Here is a 23,396-nt window from a genome sequence, read left to right on the forward strand (position 1 = left end):
AGGCTATGACTAAGGGTGATGAGAACCTCCTCTTAAGCCTTCCATATCCCACCCCACGCTGTTCCAGGACCACAGATGTTTTACCTCTTGGGACCTAACTGTGATCACCACCACTGGGCATCTGGCCATAGATGAATGGATGCTTGTCCTCTGCAGAGTGAATTCTCACCCTGTCATCCAAGTTTTTACTCAATTGTTGCTCATCTGCTTGGCTGTTACCCCCAGGGTGCAGCGCAGGCCCCAGCCAGGTCTCGTCTCTCCCACAAGCCCTGACCTCAGGCCTCAGGCTCAGGTTAGAGCCTGAGTCCCCACCTCAAGATTTCCCATAGACCTGTCCACCCTGACAGCTTTCTTTCTCTCTCTCTCTTTTTAGTTTTCTCCTCTCTTCTTTACTATTTATGTGGCTACACTGACTCTATTTGTGGCATGTGGGATCTTAGACTTCATTGCAGCACACAGGATCTTTTAGTTGGGGCATGTGGGATTTTTTTTTTTTTTTTTTTGCAGCATGTGGGATCTAGTTCCCTGACCAGGGATTGAACCAGGCTCCCTGCATTGGGAGCTCGGGGTCTTAGCCACTGGACCCCCAGGGAAGTCCCCAACAGCTTTCTTAGCTGCAAGTCTGGATCTTAGACCCTTTGTTTCTCAGAAGATCCTGGCTCCTGCTGCAGATGTCTGCCTTTCCCCTGAGCTCTGCAAATCATGGGGTGTCAGGCAGTAGCTTCACAGCACCCCATAATCCTGCTACACTCCTACAGGGCATCAGCAGTAGGGACTTATATACCTGCATCCCCATGGGGCCTTAGCATCCTCTCCCCTAATATATGTAAGGCCTTAATGTGCGTAACTAAGAAGGGTCCCCCAATGGCCCCAAGGTGACTTACCATCCTAACGCAACAGACAAACAGGCAGACAGTGTAATTTGTTCAATTCTGGACTTACTCTGGACAGAGTTACTTTTACTGTTGACAGAAGACTCCTCAGCTTTGTATGATATGATATTATATGCGAGGTAAATCTGTCATTTTGACTATTCGCTCATCTGTGGACGAGCATATAGGTAATTACTGTCTGTTTTCAAATGAGTGAACACTGGGCTCTGGCTTCAAACCTGTGAGGAGTGACTGTTTGCCAGCCTGATGGGATGGGGTGGAGGTGGGGGCTGTGTGTGCTGAGTGACTGTCATTTTCCTCCTACTCTCTTGCTGTCCCTCATTCCTTGGCCTCTCTTCCCTAAACCTGGGCACTCAGCCTATTTCTGGGGTCTGGATGTTTGGTTTCTGTTCTGTTCAGTGCCCTTCGCTGCTTCAATCTACAGTGGGAGGGGCATTTTAAAACACACTGGGTGGGAGAGCCTTGGATCTGGGACCAAGGGCAGGCAGATACTGTGGGGCTTTCTGTGTGACACTGTTAAATATGCTTCCAGGCTCTTGCAGCTGAGGGTAAGGAAGAAGAGTACTGGGGCTCCTAATTTAGCTATTCTGTGCTCTGTGTCACATAGCTGACAACCATAAAAATGGTTCAGTGGTTGGCAGGCAGGCAGTTGGGACGTGGGATCAGCCAAGGGGTGAGGGGGCCTGGAGAGTGCTATGAATAGGTGAGTTGTGGACTGGAGAGAATTCTGATGGTCTGGATCAAGCTCTGGAAGACATCTAAGACTCTTTTCTACACTTCAGTTCTGTCCAGGACTGGTGAACAGACACCTCTGTTTAAACGATCTGAATCCCTGAAGTGGGATACTGGCCATTAGAGAAAAGCATAATGAAGCCAAGAGGGAGATGTGCAGAAATGGTGAAAGGGACCCCAGGGGGTCTGGGTGGAGCATGGAGGCCCCTCCAGCCTTTGTGCACATTGGGATTGGCGCCATCAGCACACCCTATTGTGACAGGTGATGCGAAAGCTCTTGGACAGCCTGGTCAGAGGATCCCTGTACTTTGTTGGTGCCGACCCTCTAGTCTCCATTCACGTGCTCGGATCCACTTCTGTTTGGAATCCCTTCCTTTCAGTATCAGTCCTCGTCTGGGGTCTGGACTTGGGGATGGAGCGCTGCCAGAGCTCAAGTGGGACACCGAGCGAGACCCCCAGCTGCCCCCTGATGAACAGCAAGCCCAGAAATCTGTGGAGAGCACAAGCTAGAGGAGGCATTGTACACACCCAGCACGGGGGATGTCACTGCCATTTAGTCCCCTCCAGGCGTCTCACACACGCGGACATTAGGCCAGAGATGTGGATACAGTCAGCTCACTGGGACTCCTTTGGCCCTGGGCTCCAGGGCCTGGCCTGGCTGTGCTGTTGGTTTCATCACTGGCCATCATTCAAGTTTCTGCCTTTCTGAGTCCAGGAAATGGGGAAGTAGATTACTGTGCTGTCATCACTTGAATACCCCCAAACAGCCCTGTTTGAAGACCCCATACAGGCGAGGATCTTCCAAAGAGGGGCAGGCGTTCCCCAGCAGTGCAGCTGGGACTCTGTCTGCTGCATGCCGGCTTCTGTTGGAGCAAGTGTTAGGTTGAGCTGCCTCAGATTCCCTGGGTCGATCATTTTCAGATATTAAAGCAGACATAGGTCAGATTCACCCTGGACACCCACTTCTCCTCCATTCCTTCAGCTAAAAGAATTCATCACCAAATCCTCTTCTTTCACTTTTTGGAAAAAGTACTCCATATATCTGAAAGATGGGACAGAGTCGTGGCAGGAACGCTGAGCTCAGGCACGTTGCCTACACATACCACTGAATCACTGGAGAAGGACATGGCAACCCACTCCAGTATTCTTGCCTGGAGAATTCCATGGACAGAGGAGCCTAGCAGACTATAGTCCATGAGGTTGCAGAGTCGGACGCAACTGAGCGACTCTCACTCACTCACTGACCACTGAATCACAGTGAACTGTGGAAAAGTCCATTCTGAAAAACCCACACATTTAACTAATGTATGTTTGATGCTCCAGTTTTTTTTTAATTTATTTATGTGTTTTTAATTCCTTGGCCACACCATATGGCATGTGAGATCTTAGTTCCCCAACCAGTGATCAAACCTGCATGCCCTGCATTGGAAACATAGAATCTTAACCACTAGACTGCCAGGGAGGTCCCCCCTCTTTTTTAAAAAGTTAATTTTTAAATTTTTATTTAAAAAAAACCATGGCACATGAGTTTGCATGTCATCCTTGCATGGGGGCCAGGCTAATGGTCTCTGTATTGTTCTAATTTGGGTGTATGAAGCCAGCATGGTATTCCAATTTATTCATTGAGGGTACTATGTAGTATGAGTGGAATCTGTAGCAAACATTAAAAAAAAATAACAAATGACATCCTGTGGTCTCTCTTCCTTTTTTATTTTTATTTTATTTTTTACCTTAAGTACAATGCATACCGATAAAAAAGATGTACGTTGCATGTATCCGTGATAATAGCCGCGGCCAAGGCAGTCTGAGGCATATTAACAACAGACTTATCTGTGGAACAGCACCTTATGTAAGATGCATTTTCCTCTAGAGCCAAGCAGCGCAGAATCCACCTACATGGCAGATAAGTGGCCCCTGGGCCCAAGTGCAGCCCAGTGCCAGGGCTGCGGCTGGGGAGTTTTCTCAGCCATAGAACTGACACAACAAGGGTAGGATTTCCATTTAGTGCAACAGAAGCTGCCATGTAAATTGGCACTTGATGCTTTGCAGTCTGGCTGTACTAATGTCATCTATGGAACCCAAGATAATTTCAGTGACATATTTCTTTTCTCTGGGGGAGAAATGTGCTTTCAGCCAGGGTCCATCTGACAAGCCTGGGTAAAGATTTGTGTGGCAGGTGGAGACTGTGTATAAAATTGTCCCCCACCCACTCCAGTGTTCTTGCTTGGAGAATCCCAGGGACGGGGGAGCCTGGTGGGCTGCCGTCTATGGGGTCGCACAGAGTCAGACACGACTGAGGTGACTTAGCAGCAGCAGCAGCAGCTCTGCAAAAGATATAGGGCTAAATAACTTCTTGGTAGAAGCTGATGGAATAACCTTGATTCCTTGTTTCTGGGGTAGCCAGGGGCTCCTTAGACTGTGGTGACCAAATGGATCATCCAAGAAAGCTGGCAGCCTCATCTGTGCAGCTCTGTGAGCCTTGGGTGTGGCCTGGTTAGGGATGCATGCTTTTCATCTGTAGCCCCGCCCCCATCCAATCACAACCTCTACCCTTCAGCCCCAGGTCCTAACTCACACCCCTGTGGCCGCAGGTTGGCTGTTCATTCTGACCTGCATGCCGTCACTCCCTGGTGCAGATGGAGCCGTTCCCCAGGCTGCTGTCTGTCTCCCCCTCCCACTTCAGTTCTCCACTGCCAGCCTTCCCTGGCTTCTCTGCCTTCTCAGTTGTTCTGCTGTTGGTCTCTCTAGCAGACCAGTATTGCTTATTTCCCAGAGCCTCCGTGAAAAACCATCCAACCTTTGCCTTTTGCTCTTTATCCAGGCCTCGGAGCTCTTGGGAAAATCATGAAGATGGAGTCAACATCTAACATCAGCTGGAGACTCTGAGTCGTGTTGAACTTCTCTTCCTCTTGGGACTCCTTCTTGGCATTTCCCCAGAGGGAGCTTCAAGCCTGGGACCTCAAGGCCTCGTCCCGTCTCAGGGCAGTGGGGTCTCCCTTCCAACTTTCATACCTCAGTGATTCTGCCACTCCTTGTGCTCCTATGATCTGTCTGATTCTCTCTCTGACTGTAGTTCTCTCCTCATCGTCCTTTGCTGGACTTTTCCTAGGAGTGGTCAGCATTTCTGCTTCCTTGTTTTTACCACCTGCATGCCTCTAATCGCTTTTTTTTTGGCCACGTATCATGAGGGAACATAGTTTGCTGACCAGTGATCAAACCCCTGCCCCCGGAATTGGAAGCTCGGAATCTTAAGCCCCAGACCACCAGGGAAGTCCCTTGTAATCTTTTGATATCTAATTTCCATTCCTTCCATTTTGTGAAAATGATGTTTTTGAAGGACACAGATGAGGCTGTGTGAGACTCAGTGGCTGTTCCTTAAGCTAGTGTCAGGGCTTGTCTTGTGTGACCACCATATCCTTCTTTTGGTAGACAGAATAATGACTGTTCAAGGATATTCATGTTCTAATCCCTGGTATCTGTGATTATGTTACCTTATACGGCAAAAAAGACTTGGCAGATGTGACTAAATTAAGGATCTTGAGTTGGGGAGATTATCCTAGCTTATCTGGGTGGGCCCAACGTAATCACGGGAGTCCTTATAAGGAAAAGAGGGATATAGGAGGGTCTACTTTGGGGAGGAGCTGTGATGACCCAAGCAGAGAGCAGATTGATACTGGGCCAGGAGCCAAGGAATGCAGGCAGCCTCTAGTAGCTAGAAAAAGCAAGGAATGGATTATCCCATAGAGCCTTCAAACGTAACACAGCTCTGCCAATACTTAATTTTAGCCCCATAAGACCCATTTCTGATTTCTTTCCTCTAGGACTGTAAGAGAATAAATTTGCATGGCTTTAAGACACTGAGTTTGTGGTAAGTTGTTACAGCAGAAATAAGAAACAAATATACTTCTCAAAACTCTCTTCTCTCTAGATTGTCCCATCTAAAGTAATGGAAACTTCTGCTTCATCTTCTAGTTTTTCTCAACCTGTTTCCTCCAAAATGGAAAAATGCATTTAGCATTTTCATATTGAATATTTGCAGAAGTAGTCAGTCTGTTTAAAATGATACCACTGTATTTAGCACATGTGGGGATACCTCCCTTCTCAGAGAATCCTCCTCCACTTACAGCCCTTGATGGGTAGACCTCAGATCCCTGATCCACCCCAATCATAGCTGATTGACTCAGGGGTGTGCCCCTCATCTAAGGGGACCTCATTGGTCAGCTGGCCTGGTGCAGAAATGGGGAGTTGGGCCAATCAGATGCCCCTCTGGGAAATCTGTCTGATACCAAGTTTTGGTTCATGATAGGCAGTGGAGTGGAAAGACTGGTAGATTTATATCTGGTATGGCAATAAAGGACTAGATGAAATTCAGAGATTGGAGAAACTCAGAGGTGACTAATTGGAGGATGAGAAGGGGGTGAAGGTAGAGATACTGAGGAACCGCTAATGGGGAAGAGGCAACAGCGTCTGTGTCTTGCAGCAACTATGGTTTCACCTTTGCCGAAGCCTGCGAGTTTTCTGTTTCTCTGAAACACTCCTCTTTGACTTGGATGGATTTCTGTTCCTTAAGATCAAAGATTCTAAGACTAGAATGATCTGTGTTTGTCCAGTTGCTCAAGTCAGAAAGCTGGGGTGTCACCTTTCACTCTTCTTGTCTTCTCTGTTGTCCTGGAGCCTGAACACATGAGAAGGAGGAGAACATGGGTCAGATCCTGAGAAAAACCAATATTTGAGGAACAGAAGAAGAATCTTCAAAAGGGGAAGAGAAGGAGAAACGGGAGGAAAACTAGGAATGCTTCCTGAAGCATCCTTGAAGTGAAAGAAGTGAGTGCTTAGAAGCACTGAATGTCACCAGATCCCAAATCAACTGATTTTTGTTTTGATGGGTGATGAAAAAGGAACAACTTTTTGGAAACCCAGTATCTTAAAACTGGGAGCTGAGGGAAGAGCATTTGGGTGAGGGAATACATAAGCCATTCTCCAGTGGAAGCCAAGGCAAGTTGTTTATTAATGCCAACTGCAAAATACATACAGGGATGAGAAATGAGTGATGAGGATTGCAACTAGATCTGACCTTGAGCTCCTCAAGGTCAAGGCTTGTGTCTTATTCACCCACCTATTTTGCAATACCTGGCTTAGCTCCTGGCATTCATTCATTCTTGCCACAATCTCTGTCACATATTTAGGTATCAAGAACATAGTAGGCATTCAGTTGGACAAATTAAGTTCTTTTTACATCATGTTCTGAAAATTGTTCATCTGAAAAACTCCAGACTTCCCTGGCTGACAATTTTAGCCACCAGAATGCATGGGAAGAAGAGACAGTTTGTTTAGAACTGAAGATATTTTCCACTTGTCAAGGAAGGAATCCAGATTTTGAGCAAGTATTGAATTGTGTGCTAAAGAAAATATTTAATGAAAAGAAATTTGTTGTTTGCATGGATGGATCCATGCAACTAAAACTGTTCATACAGAGATAATCTTCACTGAAAAAGTTAAGGATAAGGGCCTCCCCAACATTGGGTTGAACTTGCCCTGAATGAAGGGGATACCCTGAATGTGCCAGGTTATCACTCTGAAGTCATAATGATCCATATGGAGTCCTTTGCCCCATCAAAGGAAATTCAGTGTGGACCCTGGATGTTTGACAGGAGAAAATAAACTCCCTACCTCTGTGGCTCATTTTGGAAAAAAGAAAAGGGGAATTGTATAATCAAATATGCTCTTTTCAAAATTCTGAGAGCAGCAGGGCAGAAACCTTATGGGTAGCATGCTTAGGTTGAGTTGAAAACAAGTGGAGTGTTTCTGTGTCCATAGGAAGCCCTTTAGGTTGGATGCAGCCTGGCTTTGTGAGAACTGATTAGGATGCAAAGCAATCTTGCAGTCTTGTTCCTGGAGCGTGTCTCACCTCTGTCCCCTCAACTCTGCCTCGGCCCATTCCTAAGTGTGAAAGTTCTGATTGTTATCTTGGTTACAGAATCCCATTCCTTGTCTGTTTTCTTTTGCCCTTATCCTCACACTTCTTTGAATGTCCTTTCATGGGACGCCTTGATCTGCTCCCAAAGAAATGCAATTATCAGAAATCAACCTCTCTCACCCATTTCTGCCCTAAGCAGCTTTTGCCCACTGGTGAATTTCGCATTGTGCTGAGAAAGTCAGCAACTAATACTAGTAACAATAAAATATGTTTGTATTTTTTAGATGACTTTTTCCACTGGGGACTCCCTGGTGAGAGCCAGGCGCTGAGCAGAGTAAGTGTGTATATGAGCTGGAAATGGAGAGCAAGAAAGAGACCTGGCCGGTTGAAGCCTTTCCTTGACAGCTAATTTCCATTTTTTGGTATCAAGGGGTCTGTGCCAGTAATTGGCATGCAGATTGTGTCTGATGGGCCTGTTATACAGAATAAAGGAATCTGCTAGTTAGAATAAGCCAACCCCAGGCTGATGGATGGGGCATAAGGAGGTCATTGCAAAAGAGAAATTGTGTGTGTGTGTGTGTCCCTGTGCGTGCGTGTGTTTCACAAGAATTCCACCCCCCTCCCGTCTCCCTCTTGATCCAGCAAACTCTAATCTTTCATATTGCATTGAGACAAATGTTGCTCCATTTCTCTCCCTCTCTCTGTTTTTCCCTTGAAGGGATATTTGATAGAACCCAGTCCAGGTTTTAATAAAGTGTGGGGGCAAAGGAGAAATTAAAGCAGTGTCATGGTTTGTTAGCAGCCCAGGATCTTCCAGGATGGGCCCAGGCTACAAATTATACTCTGGAATTAATTGGCAGAAGGTAGTTCTCCTATCCATCATGCTTAATCCAAAGGTGTGGGTGGAATGGGGCTGTGGGGCATCAACAGGAATGTATATACTCTTATCCACTTCCCCTTTGCTTTGTCTAAGTCACTGGTGCCATTAGGTAGCTGTTTCCTGGACCCTCACCCCATGCCTCGTTTAGGTAGGAGTTGTACCATCTCCTGTTACCTCTAAAGTATAGGTGCCATACAATGTTGTGTTAGCTTCTACTGTACAGCAAAATGAAGCAGCCATACATATACGTTTATCTCCTCCCTTTTGACCTGAGTCCCATCCAGTCCATCACAGTGCATTAAGTAGAGTTTCCTGTGATAAACACTAAAACAGAACATTATTATATTTTAAAAAAGAAATAGATGAATCCATCATAGAAAATTCTTTGCTTTATTTTCCATTAGAGAAATTCGGTTGTGTCACCGAGCAGATGTCAGCAAGAGTTCTGAAGCCCTTTGTCTTCTGAACTGATCCAGAAGGGTCTCATTTTTTTTTTCTGGCTATGTCTTTCTCCAAGGCTACCATAACAGGTGAATGCAGAACATTTAAAGGGTCCAATTGTAGTCCTATACTTTTGGGTAGGACTATGATTTGACCTTTTTATCTCACTAACCTCTAAGAATGGGGCCAAGAGCCTGTAGAAAAGTGGTACTGGAGGGAAAATAGAATGAGGAAGAAGACAGAGGAAGAACAAGGACAAGCGGCTAAGGAGTAGGAGGGAGGGAAGTGAGAATGAGAATGAAGAGAAAGGGACAGAAGAGGGAGACCAGAGATGAGAACAGGGGGTGAGTTGGAGACTCAGTTCAGTTCAGTTCAGTTGCTCAGTCGTGTCCAACTCTTTGTGACCCCATGAACCACAGCAGGCCAGGCCTCCCTGTCCATCACCAACTCCCGGAGTCCACCCAAACCCATGTCCATTGAGTCGGTGATGCCATCCAACCATCTCATCCTCTGTCATCCCCTTCTCCTTCTGCCCTCAATCTTTCCCAGCATCAGGGTCTTTTCCAATGAGTCAGCTCTCTGCATCAGGTGGCCAAACTATTGGAGTTTCAGCCTCAGCATCAGTCCTTCCAATGAACACCCAGGACTGATCTCCTTTAGGATGGACTGGTTGGATCTGCTTGCAGTCCAAGGGACTCTCAAGAGTCTTCTCCAACATCACAGTTCAAAAGCATCAATTCTTCGTCGTTCAGCTTTCTTTATGGTCCAACTCTCACATCCATACATGACCACAGGAAAAACCATAGTCTTGACTAGACGGATCTTTGTTGGCAAAGTAATGTCTCTGCTTTTCAATATGCTGTCTAGGTTGGTCATAACTTTCCTTCCAAGGAGTAAGCGTCTTTTAATTTCATGGCTGAAGTCACCATCTGCAGTGATTTTGGAGCCCAGAAAAATAAAGTCTGACACTGTTTCTACTGTTTCCCCATCTATTTCCTATGAAGTTCGTTTTCTAAATGTTGAGCTTTAAGCCAACTTTTTCACTTTCCTCTTTCACTTTCATCAAGAGGCTCTTTAGTTCCTCTTCACTTTCTGCCATAAGGGTGGTGTCATCTGCATGTCTGAGGTTATTGATATTTCTCCCAGCACCTCCTAAACCCCAATCTGAGGATAGAGGCTGCGTGCCTCCTCTCTTGGCCCTGCCAGGGAGCTTCCATGTTTCCAGGACAGTGCTGCTGTGCCACCTACAGGCCTGGGGGCTGAACGGAGGCAGGCAATGTCTCTGCTAACATTCCTTTGAACTCTGTGCAGCCCCTATTTAATGCCCTCTACTGTGGAGGAAAGACCTCCCTCCCTTTTGCCAAGTGTGCCAGAGGGGCTTTTATTGGCTGCTGATGTAGGTGGTACTCTCTATTTCTCTCAAACACATCAGTATCTCTGAGTTTTTGCATCACAGAGGATTTTTTTGGTGGCAGGAGAGGGTAAAAAGGAAGAGGAGGGAGTCAGTGGTATGGTGACTCTTCCTGATTCAGCTTGGTGGATGGGGCACCAGACCTGTGGGCTGTATCCCTGGAGGATACAGGGGTCCCTGCTGGCTCCCAGGTTTCACCAGGTTGCCCAGGCCAAGGGGTGAGCTTGGGGTGTTCTAGGAATTGACAGGGCCCTTTCCTGAGACTCTGGGTGCTGACAGTGCTGATTTAGGACCCAGGCGATGAGGAGAGGCACAGAGTTGGGGAGACCATCTCCCCCTTCTGCATGGGGACCAGCACCGTGAGGGCACCTGAGGATGGTGGCTTTAGGAGTGTCTGTCACAGCACCCACTGCACAGCTGGAGGCATTTCCCCATGGGCTGGTGGAGCTGAGGCTCAGGGGATACAGACAAATAAAATGTGGGGTCCCGGGGAAGGGAAGGCTGATGCCTGGTTGCAGCTCATAGGCCGGTGGTAAGAGCATGGCAGGCTCCCCTTTGAAGACTTCCAGAATAGCTGGGTGTGCTCTAGGTCTATCTGGGGGCTCTGGAGTCCTACTGTTCTGTACGGGGAGTTATTAAGCCCATACGAGGTCATAGTTGACTTTCTAAGTCCTAACTTTATAATTTGGGCCACCTTCCCAAAAGATAGAGAAAAGAAAAGGCTGCTGCTATGGAGAGCAGGTCACTTGTCAAATTATGGGTCTCCTAACAAGGTCTTCCAGCAGAGGTCCTGACACCCCAGCCTTGCCTCAGGACAGGGAGCCTTCTTAAAATTCCCTTCCCCTTGTGGTCTCGGAATGTTCCAAACCTCACACAAAGCTCTTGAGCACTCAGGTGGGCCTCATTTTATTCTCTGTTGATATTTCTTCCTGCTTCCCCATTCTCTTGCCTGCCATGGGTTTTGGCAACTCTGGACAGGGCCAAGGCCAGCCAATGAGAATTAGAGAAACCTTTGTGTAAACTTTGCACAAGTTATAAAAAAGTGTCCTTTCCTCGGGAGACTAGCCTCATGCAGGGTGCAGAATGTGATGACTGAATCACAGGCTGAATTTGAGCCTCCACTCACCTCCTTGTCCAGGAGCCCTGAATAAACTGCAAGGGGTCTGGCCTCTCCTGTCTTTCCACTTGTCAAGGGTGCTACCATTATCATGTGACCGCACTCTTCATATTCAGCATCATTTTCTTGTTCCCAGCTGTGAATTTTGTTGATTTCTACCAAAAATTATCTTCCTGTTCTCCTTAAGCATGTATCCACTTTTGAAGCATTGCTCCATGAGGATATGAGTTTGTTACTGTGTTAGCCATGTGGCCATTCGGGTTGTAATTGAGAAAACAAAGTCACTTTAGTTATTACAACAGGAGGATTTTAATGCAGGAAATTGTTTAAGCAGGTGGTAGAGATGCTGAGAAGACAAACAGTGGATTGGTAAAACAACTTAGAAATTAGCAGAAGCAGGGAGCTGCTCCCACCCTAGGAGGAAAGCGAGGTGATGGTGTTACTGGGGCAGCCAGTTTACAAGTGAGGCTGCACGCATAAGGCTCAAAAGCCCACAAGCCAAAGATGGGAGCATGGACAGATATACACTCTTGGTTTCTCAGTGGCATCATTAGGCTGCCAAACCATCCCTAGTATCACCCTTTTTCATTTTCTTGTTAGTGTTGCAGAAGTCAATCTGTCGGGAAACCAAGCATTGGACTCCAGATTCAGAGTTGGAGAATTCAGGTTTATTACGCCAGCAGGCCCAGAGGAATTAACACTTCCAGCTATGAGCTCTGAACAAAGGAATTACAGAGTTTTTACAGACAGTGCATGACACCAGACTTTAGCGTGCAGTGGGGACTGAATACGCTAGTTCAAACTAGGGATCTCATATACTCCAGAACAGTGATTAGGATGCAGCCGGGGGTGCCTGACCTTCACGCAAACAAACATGGTTAAGCAGGATTACAGGGGCTGGGTAATTGACAAGGGTGAATGAAGTAAATTTCAGCTCTTAGAATTGCTGCAAGTTTCTGTTTTCCCAGAACTATGTAACTTACGTGATTTTGCAAGGAGCTGGCTGAGTTGCAGAAGCAGAAGGGAGCATGAGGTTATTTCTAGCTGGGTGCAAGTTTTTAAATTTTCCTCTTCATTAGCAAATAATAAAGGCCTATATTTGTTTGAATCTGTTAGATTTTCTGTTACTTATAGCTAAACATGTCTGATGTAATAGTCGTCCAATGTGAAATAGTCTACTTATGTTAACAAGTGTGTTACATTTTATCACCCTTTGAAGCAACATTTGGCTGGTTGAGGCCACAGTGAACCCCAGGCCTGTGGGTGCAGTGCCCCTCGAGTCCCCACAGTGGCAAACTGTGGGTGCTGATCAGTGATGGAAGCAGAGCCTGGGTTGAAGCATGCTGGGATTCACTTCCAGAGTCTCCCGCTGGACACCACCATTGTGTGATTCATTCAACACACCCAGCCACCTGTGTGCCTGCTAGGCGTCCTGGAAGAAGTGTTTTCCTCTTCTTTCTGGTCAGCTAAGACTCAGGGCTTCCTGATTGCCCCACATAATATAAACACACAATTACAGTATTTATCCTGGAAGCGCCCCTGAGCCTGGTACTCAACAATGCATGCAAAGATCTCCTCTTCTTTCTCTTGGGTACTCTGATCTCAGGGCAGTGAGTTAATGAAAACAAAAAATTGCTTGAGGCAAGGCTTCCTTTTTTGTTCCTTTACTGTTGATTTTCAGTCTGAGGTCAGTTTTGCTTGTTTATTGGGAGTGGCAGTGGTCAAGTGTACCTTGTAACTGGGAGAGTACAAACAGTTGTCATAAGAATTGTCTGCCAGTGGGTTAATTTTGCCCAACTGGTGTGCTCAGTTTTGTGGCACACAAGCCAGGCTCAACTACTCCACACGCTGGTAGAAATTGGTCTCTGAACAACCAGAGAGTAAACATTTTTGGATGGATTTGCCTTTTCTTTCATCTTTTGGGAGTTATAAAGCTTTTTCTATTTTGTGTTAGAACCACTTTGCAACCACTTTTATGTCTTGCTATTACACGGTATAGAAATTCTGAAGTTGATTTAATTCATCATCATCATTCTTGCCTGGATAATCCCATAGACAGAGAAGCCTGGCAGGCCATGGTCCATAGGGTCGTAGAGAGTTAGACATGACTGAAGCGACTAAGCACGCATACACGCATCATTATAGCACAATGTATCAATATATAGGGCTTCCTCTAACCTAAGCATTTTACAAAACCTAACTCATTTTAATCCTCATGACAAATCTATAAGGTAAGCATTCAGGGTCATATTGTGTCCTCAGTTCAATCCCAGTGCCTAGAATGTGCCCTTATTTGGAGACAGCGTCTTCACAGAAGATAATCAAGTTAATTGAGGTCATTGTGTGTGTGTGTGTGTGTGTTCAGTAGTTTCCAACTCTTTGTGACTCCATGGGCAGTAGCCTGCCAGCTTCCTCTGTCCAGGCGAGAGTACTAGAGTGGGTTGCCATTTCTTTCTCTAGGGGATCTTCCCAACCCAGGAATTGAACCCATCTTGCATTTCCTGCAGATGGATTCTATACGACTGCACTGTTTGGGAAGCCCAGTTGAGGTCATTAGGGTGGGCACTAATCCACTATGACTAGTGACCTGATAAAACAGGAAAATTTGGACACACGACATACATCACATAGAGAAGACTATGTGAGACACAGGGCCATCTACAAGCCAAGGCGAGAAGCCTCAAAAGGAACTAGAATTGCCAGCACCTTGATTTCAGACTTCCAGTCTTCAGAACTCTGAGATAATAAGTTTCTTTTGTTTAAGCCACCTAATTTGAGGTGCATTGTCCTGAGTCCAGGATCTGCACTGTGCCCCTAGCAAACACCAAAATCTGCTGGATGCTCATGTCCCTGTGTAAACTGGGGTAGTGCTTTTGGATGCAGAACCAGTGGATATGGGGAGTCCACTCTAGTAAGTATTCTATTATTGTCTAATATCTTCATTGTCTGTTGTTGTCTAATATGATTCCTTATTGTTTATTATCTTCATTTTCAGAAGAGGAAGCTGAGGCAGAGAAATGTTGGGAACTTCGCTAAGTTCATAAAGCTATGTGAAAGGTTGTAGGCCAAGCCCTCCAAGAGGAAGTAGGGGTGGTTCTAGCTTCGCAGGCACCCAAATGTGTTGAAAGTGGTCAAGTGTGGTGGGTGTCTTCAGTCTTGGTGGCCCGGGTATCATTTTGGACAGGACTTCCCTGTTGCCCAAGTCTTTCATTTATAGTCAGTGGACTTTGTGTGAAAGTGGATCTGATGTTTGCTTAACAGAGAAATGAGGCTATGTTCATGAACACTTCACAAGAGCTGGGGATATAGCTGTTTGCTGGACTTCAGAAGGAGGTGGGCTCTGCTGGCTGTAGAGATGTTCAAGTGCTTTGAGTTACTTCTGCCCTTGACACCCCCCCACCCCAGTAGGAGGGCTAGACACAAGCATGTGTGCCCATGTACACACATCCATCACTTCTTGTATACACACACATTAACTTGCACACATCCTTCACTTATATCCACATTTACAAACAGAAACACACAGACACATATCTGAACACATGTACAGGCAAACACACTTGTCCCCCAGAATACACATGTGCTCATTCTCCTATATGCTTACATTGTTATGCACCAACATGCCTGTCCTCACACTCCCTTCCACATGCATGTGTGGGTGCACACACACACACCTGAGGACATAGATGGTGAAGCAGGCTCAGACCAGTAGCCCTGCGAATCATCAGAGTGTGTGACAAGCTAGTGTTTATTTTAGGTCAAGTTACCTAGAAGCAGATCCTGAGATCAGAGGGAGTGTGCAAGTGACTAATTAGGGAGGTGCTCTGGGAGAGTTCAACAAGGGAGTCAGGCAGGCAGATAGGGGTGGGTGAAGTGATTGTTTGTGAAGTTAGACGTTGCCCTGATCCTCAGTGGTGCTCTGGAGCACCAGTCATCCCTCATGGTGTCTCTCAGAAGGCAAGGAATCTGGCTGTCCTCTTGCACCGGTCAGCCATGCACTGGCTTCAGACAACTTAGTTGGGGGCAAGTGGCCGTAAACTCCCAGGCACTTGTGTCTGTCGCTGTGTCTGGGTAAAGGTTCCAGCCACTCAGGGGTCATTTCCTGAAAACTGCAGAGTGAGAGCTCTTGGAAGCAAAGCACAGGGGGAAGGAAGGTAGGGGTGCCTGGCACGGGTACACAGGGTCTCAGTGTCTCTGGGCAGGGTACAGTGTATGCGTGTGTATGTGTCTATGTGTATTGAGGGGAGTTCCTGGGGCTCTGGGTGTTCTTTCAAGGAGCAGAAGGATGATCTGGGGGCCTACGGAGTGGGGAGGCCTGTGGATGTTGGTCCTGACCCAGGACGCCCCCTGAGCAGAGGCTGGATCAGGTAGCTCAGTGAGGTGGCCCATGGGTAGAGGCTATTTGTCCCTCTAGGGGTCTTTGTGCGTTCTTGGCCAGGATGTGAAAAAGACCAAGGTCAGCCTTGGGGCCAGTTGCAATTCTGTGTATGTGGGGCAGAGGCAGATCGTAGGGAAAATCTCCCACATTGTCTGTGAGAAGATAGATAACCCAAGATCCTGGGAGAATTTCTATGCCCTCCACATACTTAGCAGCTCTCAGGGGGCTGCTGCAGAGATCTGGTTCTGCTGGTCTATATGGTGGGCTGAAGGAGGGGAGTAAAAGGTTGTCTCTCTTGCTTACCAGCTCCTTTGGCCAATTGGATGTCACTTTCTATATACAGGGTGGCAAAGCCCACCCCGCCCCCGCCCCCCACCACCCTAGGGTGGGGGCTGGGGGCAAAACTAACCTTTTCTTGGCATCCCCCTGGTAAGTTAATCTCTCCCCATTTTGCAAATAAGGAAAATGAATCAGAAGAGGTAAAGTGAGTTGCTTAAGGTCATACAAAGATATAGTGGTCAAATTGGGGTTCAAACTTATGCTCCTAGCAACTAGATTGGGGCCACTAGGCTAAGGCAGTGATGGCAGCAGGGGCAGAAGCTCAAGTGCAGGGTCCCAACTGGCCAGGCCAGGGAGCACCTGCCAAGCCCATGCAAGCCCTCTTTCCTCAGTGTGAGACCACCAGGCCTGATGTTGCTCCTGGCATGGGCTAGTCTGGCAGTTTACTGGGAATAAACACTAAGAGGTAGAGAAAATAGAAATATCTCTCCTAAGCAAGCAATGATTTTCAGAGACTGAACAGTTTAAATTCATATCTTAAAATAATTTATTTGCAAGGCACAGTCCTGCTAAAATATAAACGAAATTTTCATTATTGAACAGAATACTTAACATCCAAAGCCCTGACTGGTTCAGGGCTATATGAAAAAAAAAAGGGGGTAAGAAATTGCTTTATCTTTGTCTGCATGACTAAAAAGGTCACCGTAGAGGCCCTTCCAAAGGAGAAGGAAGGCCAATCTGAGGACAAGTTCCAGCTTAATCTCTAGGATGTAAAATTTAGTCGAGTACCAAAATGAGTTTCCCACTTTCAAAAATTAAGCCTCACCTGTAGCAATGGGAAGAAAATGTTGGCAATTTAAAAATATTAATTTTCTCTGCTACAGGTTGTTTACTTGGCAGCTGGTACCCCACTTTCAAGCAAGATTGCTTATGGCTCTTAATAAATATTTGGTAATTTGGTTAAAAACCAGTATTTCTAAACCTGCCTTTGGCCTTAATAGAGCAGTGTTTGAAAACTGATTCCTCAAATAATGGGAGGTTGAGGATGAAGATGTCATCTCTTAGCAGCCTGCTGATTCTGAAGAATAGCCACGCTTTGAGCTTCTAGACTTCTGTTGAGAGTCAGGGTGTAAATATGGATATTTGTATACTTCAAAGAAAATATCTTACTAAATTTCCATGCACTTTGAAAGTATTTTTTCCAATTATTAATAGATTTTTGTTTTGTTTTGAGATAGTTATAGATGCACATGCAGTTGTAAGTAATAATACAGAGAAACAGGCATTAAAATATATGTTTTTCAAATAGCAAAGCAGAAATAGAGACACAGATGTAGAGAACACAAGTATGGACACCAAGGGAAAAGGAGGGGTGGAATGATTTGGGAAATTATTATTGATGTATATATATACACACTACTATGAATAAAATAGATAACTAATGAGACTCTACTGTATAGCACAGGGAACTCAATCCTCTGTGGTGACCTAAATAGGAAGGAAATCCCAAAAGGAGGGGATGTATGTATACATATAGCTGTTTCACTTTTGCTGTACAGCAGAAACTAACACAACATCATAAAGCAACTATACTCCAATAAAAATTTAAAATGTGTGTGTGTGTGTTCATTTCCTTCATCTCACGATGCTTACGGACATCCTTCTACTTGCTGTGTCTGGTGATGAAGGAATCCTGCAGGAGGGTGAGGCATATGGTGGCCTGAACTCTGAGTTGATCTGTACCAACCTACCACACACAAATCTAAAAGACTGTGCATTTTTATCCTCTGTTAATGTTGCAAGGGAAGAATTTAGCTACATATATCAGAAGTCCAGGCAATAATGAAATGTACCTCAAGTTTGCACCTTGCAAATGACCATGAAACAAGCCATAGAAAAATCAAAAGAGAATGAAATAGCATATTTATTTATACAATGGAAGATAAATAGGTGATATTTAAAGCAATAGAAGACATCATCAGAAACAAGGTCAGTCGAATCAATTATAAAATAATTTCAACTTTTGGTAGACAAAAATACACTAAATGAAATGAAAAATTAGAAAATTATTTAAATTATTACAAATAAGGTTTAAGGTCCAAAATAGATACAGTTATGCAAATTTATGGTGAAGACCTGTATTCTACTTGAGGATTTATCAAAAGATATGAAGATTTTATTTACATATAAAGAATGACAGGTAACATCTTTCATTCATATCACCTTTATCATTTATAATGTTGCAACATCATTGTGGGGAATAGATTTTCTCTAACAAAAATGTCTTATTTTTGTGTCTTACAGATAACAAACTAACATGAAAAGATGTTCAACGTGAGTAATAATTAAAGAAATACGAGTTTGAACAGCTAAGGAATGCCAACATGAAATTAATAAAAATAAATAAGATCAAGAAAACCAGTTAAATTAGGTTCTGCATGGAAAACCCACACTGTGGTTGGCCACTCTGTAATTTGTTCCTATTTTTCTCAAGTGCAATCTGGAAATTTGTAATAAAAACTATGGAGCATTCATATCCTTTGACTTGGTAATCCTACTTTTGGGGAAATACCCTAAGGTAACGATCCAGATGGAAAAAAAGCCATTTATATGAAGATATTTATGGCAGCATGTTCATAATAGGGGAAAATAGAAAGTGACCTAAATGCTCAGTGAGTGGGAATAACTAAGAGAACTATGGTGAATCGGAATTCCCTGTGACCATGAAAACTGAGAAGTATGTGAGCTGTGAAAATGTGCAAACATCACAAAGCTAAGTGCAAGCAAAGCAGAATGCAGAATAGACTAGCCACTCTTATGACTTCACGTAAATGGTGTTTGTGCTCTGATGAGTTTGGGAAAAAAATGTAGGTAGATGTGAATAGCTAGGAGTGTTCAATTCCTCCTTATTTTCCCTATAAAAGTATTTATTTAAATATTTGTCAAAGACTTACTATTTGACAAAACAATGAGATGGTAGTTAAAACTTCATTAGATGTGCAATCCATGCAGACAATTGTTTTCTAATGTGCAGGGTATTTCTAAGTTTCCTTTGGAGGACCGACCTCACTATTTCAGTACTATTACTCCTACTGTAGTTGGGTGATCACCTGAGCCTTCTGCCTGCAGAAAGCCATCACAAGGTTGCTGTGGGTGGCCTGGAGGAGGTGGAGTCCCTTTTCCCTCCTCATTCCAGATACCATCTTCTTACTTGTCCATGAAGTTAATACGTCCTCTGAGTTTTGGCCGATGGACCACCAGGGAAGTCTCTCAGTTCTTCTTCCCTCCCGTGTTCCTCTTCATCCTGGCAACCACTAATCTGCTCTCTGTCTTTATAAACTTTGCCTTTTCTCTATATTTCTATAAATTAAATCATAGGTTAGAAAACAGTACATCCTCTGAAACTTGAGGAGGAATTAAGTAATGCTCTACCCCAGGGATCTAAACACAGAGTAAGAGCAGCATTGGGTGGGTAAGGTCTGACCCTTTGTCCATAGTCTAGCAATCTTTTCGCCTTTGTCTAGCAATCTTGCCTAGTGGTAGAGAAGTCACCTGCAAGACAGGAGACCCAGGAGATGTGGGTTTGATCCCAGGGTCGGGAAGATCCTTTGGAGTAGGAAAAGGCAACCCACTCCAGTATTCTTGCCTGGAGAATTCCATGGACAGAGGAGCCTGAAAGGCTACAGTCCATGGGGTTGCAAAGAGTTGGACATGACTGAGCGACTAACACTTTCACTTTTCATTGATTGGATGACACATTCTTACAGAGACATAGGAGGGAGAGAATGTCACAGATCATTATTTCCAGCCCTCTGCCTTCAATTAGAGCTGGCTGAAATAGGGGATTTATAGTAGAGTGCATGTTAGGGATACACAAACCTCACAATGTAAGCTTGGCAGACTAAGAGAAAAGACTTAAAGACACTGATGTGGGAGTCCCTGGACAAACAGCTCAGTCAGATCACCTGGTTGTGAAGATGATGGTTCATGAACTCTACCACATACTAGGCACTTCTGGTCACTTTTCATTTTTTAAGTCTTTATTGAATTTGTTATAATATTGTTTCTGTTTTATGTTCTGGATTTTTGGCTGAGAGGCATGTGGGATCTTAGCTTCCTGACTAGGGATTGAACCCACACATCCTCCACTGGAAGGTGAAGTCTTAACCACTGGACTGCCAGGAAAGTCTCTGCTGCTGCTGCTGCTGCTGCTGCTGCTAAGTCACTTCAGTCATGTCTGACTCTGTGCAACCCCAGAGATGGCAGCCCACCAGGCTCCCTGGTCCCTGGGATTCTCCAGGCAAGAACACTGGAGTGGGTTGCCATTGCCTTCTCTGAGGAAAGTCTCTAGCCACCTTTTAAAAGTCATATTCTTAGGAGCAGATAGGATAGCCATGAAGAAGAAATAGGATACTATGAAGAAACCTTACATGTAAGAGAGAAACAAAAACAAATAGTTATAAGCATTTTCAAGTAAATAGTTGCCATACGAAAAAGTGAAAAACAAATATCCTTAATATTCTCAGAGAGCTTAAAGAAGATATTTCACAAGAAAAGTAAGAAACACTACTATTGGACCAAGAACTATTAGAAATTAAAAATATGAAAGGGTGAAATGATAAACTCAAGAGAAGAGCTAAAAAAATTGCATGACATCTCTCAAAAGGTAGAAGAAAAAGTCTAGCGATAGAAAATAAGAGGGACACAATTAAAATAAATTAATTTAAAAAAAGAAAATAGGAGGGACAATGTGAGAAAGTTAGAGGACCATGATGTTCACCAACATCCAAATAATGGAAGTCCCTGAAAGAGAGAATAGAGAGAGCAAAAAAGAAGACATCGTCAAAGAAGCAGCTCAAAAGGATACAATTAAAAATGTGAGTATTCAGATTGACAGGTATCCCTTAGTGTCAAACACAATGAGAGAAAACCAACTGACTCTAAGATATATCCAAAAATTGCAGAATACTGGGGCTGAAGTAGATTTTGAAAACCTTCAGAAAGAAAAGTCAGGCTATATAGTGATGATCTGGAATCAAGTCGTCTTGGACTTCTAAACACTGGGAACTCGCCTAGGGTGATAAAGTAACACCATCAAAATATCAGATGGAGTGACTCTGATGCTCAGCGGTATTAGTCAGAATTCTCCAGAAAAACAGAACCAATAGGTCACATATATCCTATTGGTTATATAAATGTTTAATGGAACATATTTGTATGAATATATATAAGGAATATTTCAAGGAATTGGCTCATGTAACTGGGGAAACTAGTGAGTCTGAAATCTGTAGAGCAGGCTGGAGATGCAGGCAAGAGTTAAGGTTGCTGTCTTGAGGCAGAATTTCTTTTTCTGGAAGCCTCAGTTTTTGCTCTTAATTTCTTTCAACTGATTGGTTGAGAGTCACCTACATTATTGAGGGTAACTCCTTTTACTTAAAATCAACTGATTGTAGATGCTAACCACATCTATAAAATCCTCTCACAGCAACATCTAGATTAATGTTTAGTTAAGTAATTGGGTACTATGGCCTAGCCAAGTTGATGCATAAAGCTAACCATCACACCACCAAACTATCAATTAAGGATGCCAGGAGAATAAGACATTTTCATGCACAGAACATCTTAAAATGTTTATATTCCATACATTCTCAGGAAGCTACTGAAGAATGTACTCCAACAAACTGAAGGATTAAACCAAGCAAAAGGAAGACTTGGGTCTCATGGTGGGCTCCCTTGAAGACTGAGACAGGGATTCTGGTGCAAGTGATTTATTGAGGAGATCTGTAAGGGAGTGGAGGAAGCAGGTCTAGGAAAGAGAGAAAGCTCAACAAGGGGTGAGTCTAGGCAGAGTTCAGTCTGATCCTCCAGGAATATGCTGGAGGGCAAGTTACTTTACAGTTGTCCCAACCTGAAACAAAGGAACTGGCTTGCATACTCCCCTCTAGTCCATCAAGAGATACTCTGGGGGGTGGCAGATGAGGGGTGAAAATTCCAAGACCCGTGAATCTCCAGGTTCAGGCTGAGTATCCTCAGTTGTCCAAGGATAGGCCTCCTAAGATGAACTGAAAGTACTGGCTATTGGAAACAAAAGCACACTGAAGCTAGGAAGTGCGTGTGTGTGTGTGAACATGAAACATGGTGAAATAGGGGCAGAGGAAACAGAGACGCCAACTAAGGAGAGAAGAAAAGAAATCCCCAGGATAATGGTGAAGGGAAACCCCAAGAAGACACCCATGCAAACTGTTCAGATTGCTGGAGTGGATCAGAAGACTGGGAGAAAACTATTCAAAAAATAAAAATGATAAAATTCCTAATGAGTTTGAATATATTGAGAAGAGACTTAACATGTATGAGGAAGAGTTCACAGCTAGATTAATGATAAGAATATAGAAAACTTAGCAAAGGAAATAACAAAGTAATCATAAACTCCAGGGAAAACAAAATGCAGTAGAAATTAACACCAGTTCATAAGCTTCATGACTCAGTTGTGAATAGCATTTACATGATCATAATAATGTAAACAGTGAGGGTATAGAGTTTAACTAAAATTATAAAGAAATTCCACTGGGAGAATGAGGATAAGGAGAAGGTATGTGGTGGGGCTGGCGACAGTGACAAAAAGTCTTATCTTCTGTACTGGGAGGCCAGTGAATAGTGCAACTGAAAAATCAAGAAGTATCAGTATCAGCATGTTTCTTAGAGATAGGGAGGAAAACATTTAGAATAATCATCTAAAAGTTGAGAGTGGTTTCCTCTGAGTGGTGGTAGAATGGAGCAGTGTGTGCAATTGCCATTTTTCATACAAGGCTTATAAAACAATTTGACTCTTGAAACTGTGTGCACAAGAAATTTTTACTAGAAGTAAAAGAGTAAATTAAAAAAGGAGGAAGTGCCTCCAGGCAGAGATGACAGAGATGTGGGAAATGATGAGGAATTGGATTCTGATTCAGATACATTTCAGATGGTTGTGGTCTCCCTGCCCCCAAGTAGGGGCCCAGTATACAGCAGTGCTAGTAGGGAGCCTTTGATCTGTAGACTTGAGGAAAAAAGGCATCTTAGAATCTTGAAAGCTTAAATGCATGGAACCACGAAAGTTTGTAATCCTTTTTAAAAGTTAATATTTTATTTATTTATTTTTTGGCTGCACTGGGTCTTAGTTGGGGCATGCAGGACCTTTGATCTTCGTTAGGGCATGTGGGCCCTTATGGTTAGGGCATGCGAACTCTTAGTTGTGGCATGAGGGATCTTAGTTCCCTGATCAGCGATCGAACCCAGGCCCCTGCGTTGGGAGTGTGGAGTCTTAGCTACTGGACCACCAGGGAAGTCCCAAAGTTTGGAATCTTATATT

At 44.3% G+C, this 23,396-nt stretch overlaps 1 non-coding gene across 1 annotated transcript; it reads right to left on the reverse strand.

The window, feature by feature from the left end:
- Window positions 1-3,130: 3,130 nt before the first annotated feature.
- Window positions 3,131-3,236, reverse strand: LOC120859649. The gene has a single exon (XR_005720127.1). It is a non-coding gene; the product is annotated as a U6 spliceosomal RNA (small nuclear RNA).
- Between the last annotated feature and the right edge of the window lie 20,160 nt (window positions 3,237-23,396).

The sequence above is a fragment of the Oryx dammah genome, unplaced genomic scaffold (genome assembly GCF_014754425.2).
Source record: "Oryx dammah isolate SB20612 unplaced genomic scaffold, SCBI_Odam_1.1 HiC_scaffold_2, whole genome shotgun sequence".
Taxonomy (NCBI): domain Eukaryota; kingdom Metazoa; phylum Chordata; class Mammalia; order Artiodactyla; family Bovidae; genus Oryx; species Oryx dammah.